This window comes from Oncorhynchus masou, unplaced genomic scaffold, assembly GCF_036934945.1.
Source record: "Oncorhynchus masou masou isolate Uvic2021 unplaced genomic scaffold, UVic_Omas_1.1 unplaced_scaffold_488, whole genome shotgun sequence".
Classification (NCBI taxonomy): domain Eukaryota; kingdom Metazoa; phylum Chordata; class Actinopteri; order Salmoniformes; family Salmonidae; genus Oncorhynchus; species Oncorhynchus masou.
Genome location: NW_027011276.1, coordinates 240165 through 256169, shown reverse-complemented (window position 1 = coordinate 256169; position 16005 = coordinate 240165).

Below are 16005 nucleotides of genomic sequence, written 5' to 3'. Positions count from 1 at the left end.
GGGCAGATAGAAAATGTTGCTGTTTTAAAGCTAATTTCCTGCAACTCAACACATTTTGCCATGGGGCAGATAGAAAATGTTGCTGTTTTAAAGCTAATTTCCTGCAACTCAACACATTTTGCCATGGGGCAGATAGAAAATGTTGCTGTTTTAAAGCTAATTTCCTGCAACTCAACACATTTTGCCATGGGGCAGATAGAAAATGTTGCTGTTTTAAAGCTAATTTCCTGCAACTCAACACATTTTGCCATGGGGCTTAGAGAAAATGTTGCATTTTAAAAACACATTTCCTGCTATTCTAAACATTTTGCCATGGCTTATGACGTGCATATATGCTTTGTGGCACTAAGACTAAACTACATCCACAGATCACTGACTCTATATAATGTCTCAGCTAAAACTAAACTACATCCACAGATCACTGACTCTATATAATGTCTCAGCTAAAACTAAACTACACCCACAGATCACTGACTCTATATAATGTCTCAGCAAAGACTAAACTCCATCCACACGATGTGATAGAGACAGGGTGAAAGGTGAAGGAGAGAGAGAAAAAGAGGGAAGGGGAGAGGATATTCAATTTTTATTTAGACTAGAGTGGGAGAATCCAAAACAACTTCAGTTTGTGCTGTAATAACTACATACATGAAAACAATATGACGGAGCCAAGGTCGTAGGTTCAACAACCGTACCAGGCCAAGGGAACTTGGCTCTACTGTGTCGCTGGTGAAACAGGGATCAGTCCACTTCCCAGCTGTCATCAGTGTCAGGGCCTATGTAACGGTTAGCTCTCTGGTCATTGAATCCACTGATCCATGTTCAAATCTCTGTAAAAAATCTAATTTTATTGGTCACATGCGTCGAATACAACAGGTGTAGACATCACAGTGAAATGCTTACTTACAGTTAAGAAAAGATTTACAGAATAAAGTTTTTTTATTTTTTATTAACACAATAAAATAACAATAACAAGGCTATATACAGGTGGTACCGGTATCAAGTCAATGTGTAGAGGGTACAAGTTAGTTGAGGTAATATGTACCTTTAGCTAGAACCTGCTTGGCTTTTGCAGTAAAATAGTAGCCCATCGTCCTATCAACACGCTCAAACTGAGGATGGGGATAAACCGTTCCTGCTATGGGGTCAGCGATGCCTGAGGCAAGGGGGGCAAACTTGGTGTTTTCCCCCCAACTAAACTTGGACATTAACCTCACAGCTGACAGGTCAAAGTCACTCTTCTTCGAATGTTCTCCCACTGAAGAAAACTACTTCAAAAGTTCTAACCACTGAAGAAAACTTCTTCAAATGCTCTCCCACTGAAGAAAAGGACAAGATGTTGCTGCTAAGTCACACAACAATAATCCAACTCATGTGTACTTGCTGGGAGCTCTCTGTATGTAAATACACACACATATCAAGAAGTATCAACTCTATCCCGCCACGACAGATACTGTACTAGCCTAAGTAATAGGCTGCCTGACTCCTGCGTTCAATGGAAACATCAACGAGACATTTACCTAGAAAACATGACAAAGTTAACATACAGGTGACACATTCAGGCTGACTAAATTGACAGTCCAAACATTAAAAAAAAGATAATTAGTGAACACATAAACGGACGCCTCAGAGAGAGGAGAAGAAATAAATGTACATATATTTTTTTAAATGTTCCGGAACAAATCACACCCATACCGCCCTCCAACAACACCATCACCCCAACAACATGTCAGACACCCCAACTCAACACCATCACCCCAACACTGTCAGACACCCAAACTCAACACCATCACCCCAACACTGTCAGACACCCCAACTAAACACCATCACCCCAACAACATGTCAGACACCCCAACTCAACACCATCACCCCAACACTGTCAGACACCCAAACTCAACACCATCACCCCAACACTGTCAGACACCCCAACTAAACACCATCACCCCAACAACATGTCAGACACCCCAACTCAACACCATCACCCCAACACTGTCAGACACCCAAACTCAACACCATCACCCCAACACTGTCAGACACCCCAACTAAACACCATCACCCCAACACCTTCAGACACCCCAACTGAACAACATCACCCCAACACCTTCAGACACCCTAACTAAGCACCATCATCCCCCAACACTTTCAGACACCCAAACTAAACACCATCATCTCCAACACAGTCAGACACCCAAAACAAGCACCATCAACCCTGACACTGTCAGACACCCCAACTAAACACCATCACCCCAACAACATATCAGACACCCCACTAAACACCATCACCCCAACACTGTCAGACACCCCAACTTGACACATTCAGGCTGACTAAATTGACAGTCCAAACATTAAAAAAAAGATAATTAGTGAACACATAAACGGACGCCTCAGAGAGAGGAGAAGAAATAAATGTACATATATTTTTTTAAATGTTCCGGAACAAATCACACCCATACCGCCCTCCAACAACACCATCACCCCAACAACATGTCAGACACCCCAACTCAACACCATCACCCCAACACTGTCAGACACCCAAACTCAACACCATCACCCCAACACTGTCAGACACCCCAACTAAACACCATCACCCCAACAACATGTCAGACACCCCAACTCAACACCATCACCCCAACACTGTCAGACACCCAAACTCAACACCATCACCCCAACACTGTCAGACACCCCAACTAAACACCATCACCCCAACAACATGTCAGACACCCCAACTCAACACCATCACCCCAACACTGTCAGACACCCAAACTCAACACCATCACCCCAACACTGTCAGACACCCCAACTAAACACCATCACCCCAACACCTTCAGACACCCCAACTGAACACCATCACCCCAACACCTTCAGACACCCTAACTAAGCACCATCATCCCCCAACACTTTCAGACACCCAAACTAAACACCATCATCTCCAACACAGTCAGACACCCAAAACAAGCACCATCAACCCTGACACTGTCAGACACCCCAACTAAACACCATCACCCCAACAACATATCAGACACCCCACTAAACACCATCACCCCAACACTGTCAGACACCCCAACTAAACACAATCACCCCAACACTGTCAGACACCCCAACTCAACACCATCACCCCCAACACTTTCAGACACCCAAACTAAACACCATCATCCCCAACACAGTCAGACACCCAAAACAAGCACCATCAACCCTGACACTGTCAGACACCCCAACTAAACACCATCACCCCAACAACATATCAGACACCCCAACTAAACACCATCACCCCAACACTGTCAGACACCCCAACTAAACACCATCACCCCAACACTGTCAGACACCCCAACTCAACACCATCACACCCAACACTTTCAGACACCCAAACTAAACACCATCACCCCAACACTGTCAGACACCCCAACTAAACACCATCACCCCAACACTGTCAGACACCCCAACTCAACACCATCACCCCAACACTGTCAGACACCCCAACACCATCACCCCAACACTGTCAGACACCCCAACTAAACACCATCACCCCAACACTGTCAGACACCCCAACTAAACACCATCACCCCAACAACCTGTCAGACACCCCAACTAAACACCATCACCCCAACACTGTCAGACACCCCAACTAAACACCATCACCCCAACACTGTCAGACACCCCAACTAAACACCATCACCCCAACAACATGTCAGACACCCCAACTAAACACCATCACCCCAACAACATGTCAGACACCCCAACTAAACACCATCACCCCAACAACATGTCAGACACCCCAACTAAACACCATCACCCCAACACTGTCAGACACCCCAACTAAACACCATCACCCCAACACTGTCAGACACCCTAACTAAACACCATCATCTTCCAACACTTTCAGACAACCAAACTAAACACCATCATCCCCAACACAGTCAGACACCCAAAACAAGCACCATCAACCCTGACACTGTCAGACACACCAACTAAACACCATCACCCCAACAACATATCAGACACCCCAACTAAACACCATCACCCCAACACTGTCAGACACCCCAACTAAACACCATCACCCCAACAGTGTCAGACACCCCAACTCAACACCATCACACCCAACACTTTCAGACACCCCAACTCAACATCATCACCCCAACACTGTCAGACACCCCAACTAAACACCATCACCCCAACACTGTCAGACACCCCAACTAAACACCATCACCCCAACACTGTCAGACACCCCAACTCAACACCATCACCCCAACACTGTCAGACACCCCAACTAAACACCATCACCCCAACACTGTCAGACACCCCAACTCAACACCATCACCCCAACACTGTCAGACACCCCAACTAAACACCATCACCCCAACACTGTCAGACACCCCAAATAACACCATCAACCCTGACACTGTCAGACACCCCAACTAAACACCATCACCCCAACACTCTCAGACACCCCAAATAACATCATCACCCCAACACCGTCAGACACCCCAACTCAACACCATCACCCCAACACTGTCAGACACCCCAACTAAACACCATCACCCCAACACTGTCAGACACCACAACTAAACACCATCACCCCAACAACCTGTCAGACACCCCAACTAAACACCATCACCCCAACACTGTCAGACACCCCAACTCAACACCATCACCCCCAACAATTTCAGACACACCAACTCAACATCATCACCCCAACACTGTCAGACACTCCAACTCAACACCATCACCCCAACAACATGTCAGACACCCCAACTCAACACCATCACCCCAACACTGTCAGACACCCCAACTAAACACCATCACCCCAACACTGTCAGACACCCCAAATAACACCATCAACCCTGACACTGTCAGACACCCCAACTAAACACCATCACCCCAACAACATGTCGGACACCCCAACTAAACACCATCACCCCAACACTGTCAGACACCCCAACTAAACACCATCACCCCAACAACATGTCAGACACCCCAACTAAACACCATCACCCCAACACTGTCAGACACCCCAACTAAACACCATCACCCCAACACTGTCAGACACCCCAAATAACACCATCAACCCTGACACTGTCAGACACCCCAACTAAACACCATCACCCCAACACTCTCAGACACCCCAACTAAACACCATCACCCCAACACTCTCAGACACCCCAAATAACATCATCAACCCTGACACTGTCAGACACCCCAACTAAACACCATCACCCCAACACCCTGTCAGACACCCCAACTAAACACCATCACCCCAACACTGTCAGACACCCCAACTCAACACCATCACCCCAACACTGTCAGACACCCCAACTCAACACCATCACCCCAACACGGTCAGACAACCCAACTAAACACCATCACCCAAACAACATGTCGGACACCCCAACTAAGCACCATCACCCCAACACTGTCAGACACCCCAACTAAACACCATCACCCCAACACTCTCAAACACCCCAACTAAACACCATCATCCCAACACCTTCAGACACCCTAACTAAACACCATCATCCCCCAACACTTTCAGACACCCAAACTAAACACCATCACCCCAACACCGTCAGACACCCAAAACAAGCACCATCAACCCTGACACTGTCAGACACCCCAACTAAACACCATCACCCCAACAACATGTCAGACACCCCAACTAAACACCATCACCGCAACAACATGTCAGACACCCCAACTAAACACCATCACCCAAACAACATGTCGGACACCCCAACTAAACACCATCACCCCAACACTGTCAGACACCCCAACTAAACACCATCACCCCAACACTGTCAGACACCCCAACTAAACACCATCACCCCAACACTGTCAGACACCCCAACTAAACACCATCACCCCAACACTGTCAGACACCCCAACTAAACACCATCACCCCAACACTGTCAGACACCCCAACTAAACACAATCACCCCAACACTGTCAGACACCCCAACTAAACACCATCACCCCAACACCTTCAGACACCCTAACTAAACACCATCATCCCCCAACACTTTCAGACACCCAAACTAAACACCATCACCCCAACACCCTGTCAGACACCCCAACTAAACACCATCACCCCAACAACCTGTCAGACACCCCAACTCAACACCATCACCCCAACACTGTCAGACACCCCAACTCAACACCATCACAACAATTCTGTCAGACAACCCAACTAAACACCATCACACCAACAACATGCCAGATACCCCAACTAAACACCATCACCCCAACAACATGTCAGACACCCCAACTAAACACCATCACCCAAACAACATGTCGGACACCCCAACTAAACACCATCACCCCAACACTGTCAGACACCCCAACTAAACACCATCACCCCAACAACATGTCAGACACCCCAACTGAACACCATCACCCCAACACTGTCAGACACCCCAACTAAACACCATCACCCCAACACTGTCAGACACCCCAAATAACACCATTAACCCTGACACTGTCAGACACCCCAACTAAACACCATCACCCCAACACTGTCAGACACCCCAACTCAACACCATCACCACTACACCTTCAGATACCCTAACTAAACACCATCATCCCAACACTTTCAGACACCCAAACTAAAAACCATCATCCCCAACACCGTCAGACACCCAAAACAAGCACCATCAACCCTGACTCTGTCAGACACCCAAACTCAACACCATCACCCCAACACTGTCAGACACCCCAACTAAACACCATCACCCCAACAACATGTCAGACACCCCAACTCAACACCATCACCACTACACCTTCAGATACCCTAACTAAACACCATCATCCCAACACTTTCAGACACCCAAACTAAAAACCATTACCCCAACACTGTCAGACACCCCAACTCAACACCATCACCCCAACACTGTCAGACACCCAAACTCAACACCATCACCCCAACACTGTCAGACACCCCAACTAAACACCATCACCCCAACAACATGTCAGACACCCCAACTCAACACCATCACCCCAACACTGTCAGACACCCAAACTAAACACCATCACCCCAACAACCTGTCAGACACCCCAACTAAACACCATCACCCCAACACTGTCAGACACCCCAACTAAACACCATCACCCCAACACTGTCATACACCCCAAATCAACACCATCACCCCCAACACTTTCAGACACCCCAACTCAACATCATCACCCCAACACTGTCAGACACCCCAACTAAACACCATCACCCCAACACTGTCAGACACCCCAACTAAACACCATCACCCCAACAACCTGTCATACACCCCAACTAAACACCATCACCCCAACACTGTCAGATACCCCAACTCAACACCATCCCCCCAACACTTTCATACACACCAACTCAACATCATCACCCCAACACTGTCAGACACCCCACCTCAACACCATCACCCCAACACTGTCAGACACCCCAACTAAACACCATCACCCCAACAACATGTCAGACACCCCAACTAAACACCATCATCCCAACAACATGTCAGACACCCCAACTGAACACCATCACCCCCAACACTTTCAGACACACCAACTCAACATCATCACCCCAACACTGTCAGACACCCCACCTCAACACCATCACCCCAACACTGTCAGACACCCCAACTAAACACCATCACCCCAACAACATGTCAGACACCCCAACTAAACACCATCATCCCAACAACATGTCAGACACCCCAACTAAACACCATCACCCCAACACTGTCAGACACCCCAACTAACACCATCAACCCTGACACTGTCAGACACCCCAACTAAACACCATCACCCCAACAACATGTCGGACACCCAAACTAAACACCATCACCCCAACACTGTCAGACACCCCAACTAAACACCATCACCACAACAACATGTCAGACACCCCAACTGAACACCATCACCCCAACACTGTCAGACACCCCAACTAAACACCATCACCCCAACACTGTCAGACACCCCAAATAACACCATCAACCCTGACACTGTCAGACACCCCAACTAAACACCATCACCCCAACACTCTCAGACACCCCAACTAAACACCATCACCCCAACACTGTCAGACACCCCAAATAACATCATCAACCCTGACACTGTCAGACACCCCAACTAAACACCATCACCCCAACACCTTCAGACACCCTAACTAAACACCATCATCCCCCAACACTTTCAGACACCCAAACTAAACACCATCACCCCAACAACCTGTCAGACACCCCAACTAAACACCATCACCCCAACACTGTCAGACACCCCAACTAAACACCATCACCCCAACACTGTCAAACACCCCAACTCAACACCATCACCCCAACAATCTGTCAGACACCCCAACTAAACACAATCACCCCAACACTGTCAGACACCCCAACTAAACACCATCACCCCAACACTGTCAGACACCCCAACTAAACACCATCACCCCAACACCTTCAGACACCCTAACTAAACACCATCATCCCCCAACACTTTCAGACACCCAAACTAAACACCATCACCCCAACACCCTGTCAGACACCCCAACTAAACACCATCACCCCAACAACCTGTCAGACACCCCAACTCAACACCATCACCCCAACACTGTCAGACACCCCAACTCAACACCATCACAACAATTCTGTCAGACAACCCAACTAAACACCATCACCCCAACAACATGTCAGACACCCCAACTAAACACCATCACCCAAACAACATGTCGGACACCCCAACTAAACACCATCACCCCAACACTGTCAGACACCCCAACTAAACACCATCACCCCAACAACATGTCAGACACCCCAACTGAACACCATCACCCCAACACTGTCAGACACCCCAACTAAACACCATCACCCCAACACTGTCAGACACCCCAAATAACACCATTAACCCTGACACTGTCAGACACCCCAACTAAACACCATCACCCCAACACTGTCAGACACCCCAACTAAACACCATCACCACTACACCTTCAGATACCCTAACTAAACACCATCATCCCAACACTTTCAGACACCCAAACTAAAAACCATCATCCCCAACACCGTCAGACACCCAAAACAAGCACCATCAACCCTGACTCTGTCAGACACCCAAACTCAACACCATCACCCCAACACTGTCAGACACCCCAACTAAACACCATCACCCCAACAACATGTCAGACACCCCAACTCAACACCATCACCAAACACTTCAGATACCCTAACTAAACACCATCATCCCAACACTTTCAGACACCCAAACTAAAAACCATTACCCCAACACTGTCAGACACCCCAACTCAACACCATCACCCCAACACTGTCAGACACCCAAACTCAACACCATCACCCCAACACTGTCAGACACCCCAACTAAACACCATCACCCCAACAACATGTCAGACACCCCAACTCAACACCATCACCCCAACACTGTCAGACACCCAAACTAAACACCATCACCCCAACAACCTGTCAGACACCCCAACTAAACACCATCACCCCAACACTGTCAGACACCCCAACTAAACACCATCACCCCAACACTGTCATACACCCCAAATCAACCCCCAACACTTTCAGACACCCCAACATCACCCCCAACACTTGTCAGACACCCCAACTCAACACCATCACCCCAACACTGTCAGACACCCCAACTAAACACCATCACCCCAACACTGTCAGACACCCCAACTAAACACCATCACCCCAACACTGTCATACACCCCAACTAAACACCATCACCCCAACACTGTCAGATACCCCAACTCAACACCATCACCCCAACACTTTCAGACACCAACTCAACATCATCACCCCAACACTGTCAGACACCCCACCTCAACACCATCACCCCAACACTGTCAGACACCCCAACTAAACACCATCACCCCAACAACATGTCAGACACCCCAACTAAACACCATCATCCCAACAACATGTCAGACACCCCAACTGAACACCATCACCCCCAACACTTTCAGACACACCAACTCAACATCATCACCCCAACACTGTCAGACACCCCACCTCAACACCATCACCCCAACACTGTCAGACACCCCAACTAAACACCATCACCCCAACAACATGTCAGACACCCCAACTAAACACCATCATCCCAACAACATGTCAGACACCCCAACTAAACACCATCACCCCAACACTGTCAGACACCCCAACTAACACCATCAACCCTGACACTGTCAGACACCCCAACTAAACACCATCACCCCAACAACATGTCAGACACCCAAACTAAACACCATCACCCCAACACTGTCAGACACCCCAACTAAACACCATCACCCACAACAACATGTCAGACACCCCAACTGAACACCATCACCCCAACACTGTCAGACACCCCAACTAAACACCATCACCCCAACACTGTCAGACACCCCAAATAACACCATCAACCCTGACACTGTCAGACACACCCCAACTAAAGACACCAATCATCACCCCAACACTCTCAGACACCCCAACTAAACACCATCACCCCAACACTGTCAGACACCCCAAATAACATCATCAACCCAACACTGTCAGACACCCCAACTAAACACCATCACCCCAACACCTTCAGACACCCTAACTAAACACCATCATCCCCCACCACACTTTCAGACACCCAAACTAAACACCATCACCCCAACAACCTGTCAGACACCCCAACTAAACACCATCACCCCAACACTGTCAGACACCCCAACTAAACACCATCACCCCAACACTGTCAAACACCCCAACTCAACACCATCACCCCAACAATCTGTCAGACACCCCAACTAAACACAATCACCCCAACACTGTCAGACACCCCAACTCAACACCATCAACCCCAACACTTTCAGACACCCCAACTAAACACCATCACCCCAACACTGTCAGACACCCCAAATAACACCATCAACCCTGACACTGTCAGACACCCCAACTAAACACCATCACCCCAACAACATGTCAGACACCCCAACTAAACACCATCACCCCAACACTGTCAGACACCCCAACTAAACACCATCACCCCAACAACATGTCAGACACCCCAACTGAACACCATCACCCCAACACTGTCAGACACCCCAACTAAACACCATCACCCCAACACTGTCACACCATCACCCCAACACTGTCAGACACCCCATAAACACCAACCCTGACACTGTCAGACACCCCAACTAAACACCATCACCCCAACACCTTCAGACACCCTAACTAAACACCATCATCCCCCAACACTTTCAGACACCCAAACTAAACACCATCACCCCAACAACCTGTCAGACACCCCAACTAAACACCATCACCCCAACACTGTCAGACACCCCAACTAAACACCATCACCCCAACACTGTCAGACACCCAAACTAAACACCATCACCCCAACAACCTGTCAGACACCCCAACTAAACACAATCACCCCAACACTGTCAGACACCCCAAATAACACCATCACCCCAACACTGTCAGACACCCCAACTAAACACCATCACCCCAACAACATGTCAGACACCCCAACTGAACACCATCACCCCAACACTGTCAGACACCCCAACTAAACACCATCACCCCAACACTGTCAGACACCCCAAATAACACCATTAACCCTGACACTGTCAGACACCCCAACTAAACACCATCACCCCAACACTGTCAGACACCCCAACTAAACACCATCACCACTACACCTTCAGACACCCTAACTAAACACCATCATCCCAACACTTTCAGACACCCAAACTAAAAACCATCATCCCCAACACCGTCAGACACCCAAAACAAGCACCATCAACCCTGACTCTGTCAGACACCCAACTAAACACCATCACCCCAACAACCTGTCAGACACCCCAACTAAACACCATCACCCCAACACTGTCAGACACCCCAACTAAACACCATCACCCCAACACTGTCATACACCCCAAATCAACACCATCACCCCCAACACTTTCAGACACCCCAACTCAACATCATCACCCCAACACTGTCAGACACCCCAACTAAACACCATCACCCCAACACTGTCAGACACCCCAACTAAACACCATCACCCCAACAACCTGTCATACACCCCAACTAAACACCATCACCCCAACACTGTCAGATACCCCAACTCAACACCATCACCCCCAACACTTTCATACACACCAACTCAACATCATCACCCCAACACTGTCAGACACCCCACCTCAACACCATCACCCCAACACTGTCAGACACCCCAACTAAACACCATCACCCCAACAACATGTCAGACACCCCAACTAAACACCATCATCCCAACAACATGTCAGACACCCCAACTGAACACCATCACCCCCAACACTTTCAGACACACCAACTCAACATCATCACCCCAACACTGTCAGACACCCCACCTCAACACCATCACCCCAACACTGTCAGACACCCCAACTAAACACCATCACCCCAACAACATGTCAGACACCCCAACTAAACACCATCATCCCAACAACATGTCAGACACCCCAACTAAACACCATCACCCCAACACTGTCAGACACCCCAAATAACACCATCAACCCTGACACTGTCAAACACCCCAACTAAACACCATCACCCCAACAACATGTCGGACACCCAAACTAAACACCATCACCCCAACACTGTCAGACACCCCAACTAAACACCATCACCCCAACAACATGTCAGACACCCCAACTGAACACCATCACCCCAACACTGTCAGACACCCCAACTAAACACCATCACCCCAACACTGTCAGACACCCCAAATAACACCATCAACCCTGACACTGTCAGACACCCCAACTAAACACCATCACCCCAACACTCTCAGACACCCCAACTAAACACCATCACCCCAACACTGTCAGACACCCCAAATAACATCATCAACCCTGACACTGTCAGACACCCCAACTAAACACCATCATCCCCCAACACTTTCAGACACCCAAACTAAACACCATCACCCCAACAACCTGTCAGACACCCCAACTAAACACCATCACCCCAACTAAACACCATCACCCCAACACTGTCAGACACCCCAACTAAACACCATCACCCCAACACTGTCAGACACCCCAACTCAACATCATCACCCCAACACTGTCAGACACCCCAACTAAACACCATCACCCCAACACTGTCAGACACCCCAACTAAACACCATCACCCCAACAACCTGTCATACACCCCAACTAAACACCATCACCCCAACACTGTCAGACCACCCCAACTCAAACACCATCACCCCCAACACTTTCAGACACCCCAACTCAACATCATCACCCCAACACTGTCAGACACCCCAACCCCAACACCATCACCCCAACACTGTCAGACACCCCAACTAAACACCATCACCCCAACAACATGTCAGACACCCCAACTAAACACCATCATCCCAACAACATGTCAGACACCCCAACTGAACACCATCACCCCCAACACTTTCAGACACACCAACTCAACATCATCACCCCAACACTGTCAGACACCCCACCTCAACACCATCACCCCAACACTGTCAGACACCCCAACTAAACACCATCACCCCAACAACATGTCAGACACCCCAACTAAACACCATCATCCCAACAACATGTCAGACACCCCAACTAAACACCATCACCCCAACACTGTCAGACACCCCAAATAACACCATCAACCCTGACACTGTCAAACACCCCAACTAAACACCATCACCCCAACACTGTCAGACACCCCAACTCAACACCATCACCCCAACAATCTGTCAGACACCCCAACTAAACACAATCACCCCAACACTGTCAGACACCCCAACTCAACACCATCAACCCCAACACTTTCAGACACCCCAACTAAACACCATCACCCCAACACTGTCAGACACCCTAAATAACACCATCAACCCTGACACTGTCAGACACCCCAACTAAACACCATCACCCCAACAACATGTCGGACACCCCAACTAAACACCATCACCCCAACACTGTCAGACACCCCAACTAAACACCATCACCCCAACAACATGTCAGACACCCCAACTGAACACCATCACCCCAACACTGTCAGACACCCCAACTAAACACCATCACCCCAATACTGTCAGACACCCCAAATAACATCATCAACCCTGACACTGTCAGACACCCCAACTAAACACCATCACCCCAACACCTTCAGACACCCTAACTAAACACCATCATCCCCCAACACTTTCAGACACCCAAACTAAACACCATCACCCCAACAACCTGTCAGACACCCCAACTAAACACCATCACCCCAACACTGTCAGACACCCCAACTAAACACCATCACCCCAACACTGTCAGACACCCCAACTAAACACCATCACCCCAACACTGTCAGACACCCAAACTAAACACCATCACCCCAACAACCTGTCAGACACCCCAACTAAACACAATCACCCCAACACTGTCAGACACCCCAACTCAACACCATCAACCCCAACACTTTCAGACACCCCAACTAAACACCATCACCCCAACACTGTTAGACACCCCAACTAAACCCCATCACCCCAACACCTTCAGACACCCTAACTAAACACCATCATCCCCCAACACTGTCAGACACCCCAACTAAACACCATCAGCCCCAACACCATCAGACACCCAAAACAAGCACCATCAACCCTGACACTGTCAGACACTCCAACTAAACACCATCACCCCCAGCACCATGAGAGAGATTGTTATTTCACTGCTGCTCTTTAATTATTTGTTACTTTTATCTCTTATTCTTATCTGTATTTTTTTTAAACTGCATTGTTGGTTAAGGGCTGGTAAGTAAGCATTTTACGGTAAAGTAAACACCTGTTGTATTCGGCGCATGTGACAAATAAAGTTTGATTTGATGCCCCAACTACGGCTCTGTCTAATGTTTGCATGTTCCCTGCTGTTCAAGAATTAAACCATTTTTTTAGGTGCGTTATGATGCTTGTTAAGAGCTCTGCTCTACTCCGGCCTGGTTTAGCAAGTATGTGCTAGTCAATTCTTGTTGGACAAGCCTATACCAGTAGATGGACCATTTATCCAGATCAATGCTCTCAGACTCTAGTGAGGAATGGTGGGGCTGACGACCATCATCCATGTACACATGCTGACTATAGCTTACGTTACATTTTCATTCATTTTCACACAGTAACTCATTTCAAGAAATACAAAATCACAATTTAATAGTTTAATTGAAAATGTATTTAATACAAAATACCTAACCTAATAAAACACTTTACCAACAATGATCAAGTTGTACAGAACATATCCCCATATTGAGAAAAAGTGACATATCACAAGACCATTACGTATACATTATAGTTAATCAGTAGCTCAGTTAAGCATGACTTAATGTTCAATATAAAATAAAGCGCAGGTAGGCTAAAAGTCGACCCTAACCACTGATATGGGGTCAGATCTTATTTTCACCCCCCTAATGACTCCCGTTATAGGATTTCCCAGACACAGATAATTAAGCTTTCAACTAGACTAAAAAGCATGTTCATTGGATAATGTCCTCTTTCCATTCTGTCTCTATCCTGTCCAATAAACAACACATATAAAAGAAGGTGGACTGGATCACTATTTTAAAGAAAAAAAGACTCTACCGTCCATTTCCTCCACCTTCTACTCCTCTACCTCCTCTTCCTCCACCTCCTACTCCGCTACCTCCTCTTCCTCCACCTCCTCTACCTCCTCTTCCTCTATCTCCACCTTTTTTATCTCTCTGGCGCCTCCCTGTGACTTCACACAGAACACATCCCAACTCTCAGGCAGCCAGCCCTTATTGAACATCAGCTGAGCCAGCCAGGAGAAGCCCGAGATGGCAGGAAGCTTTGCCCCATTTATGTACTGGGCCTTGCGGTCGGAGGCTGAGCAGTTGCCATACCAGGCAGTGATGCAACCCCTCAGGATGCTCATGATGGTGCAGCTGTAGAACCTTTTGTGGATCCAGGCCAAATCCATCCTCTCCTGAGGGGGACAGGTTTTGTCGTGACCTCTCCACGACTGTCTTGGTGTGCTTG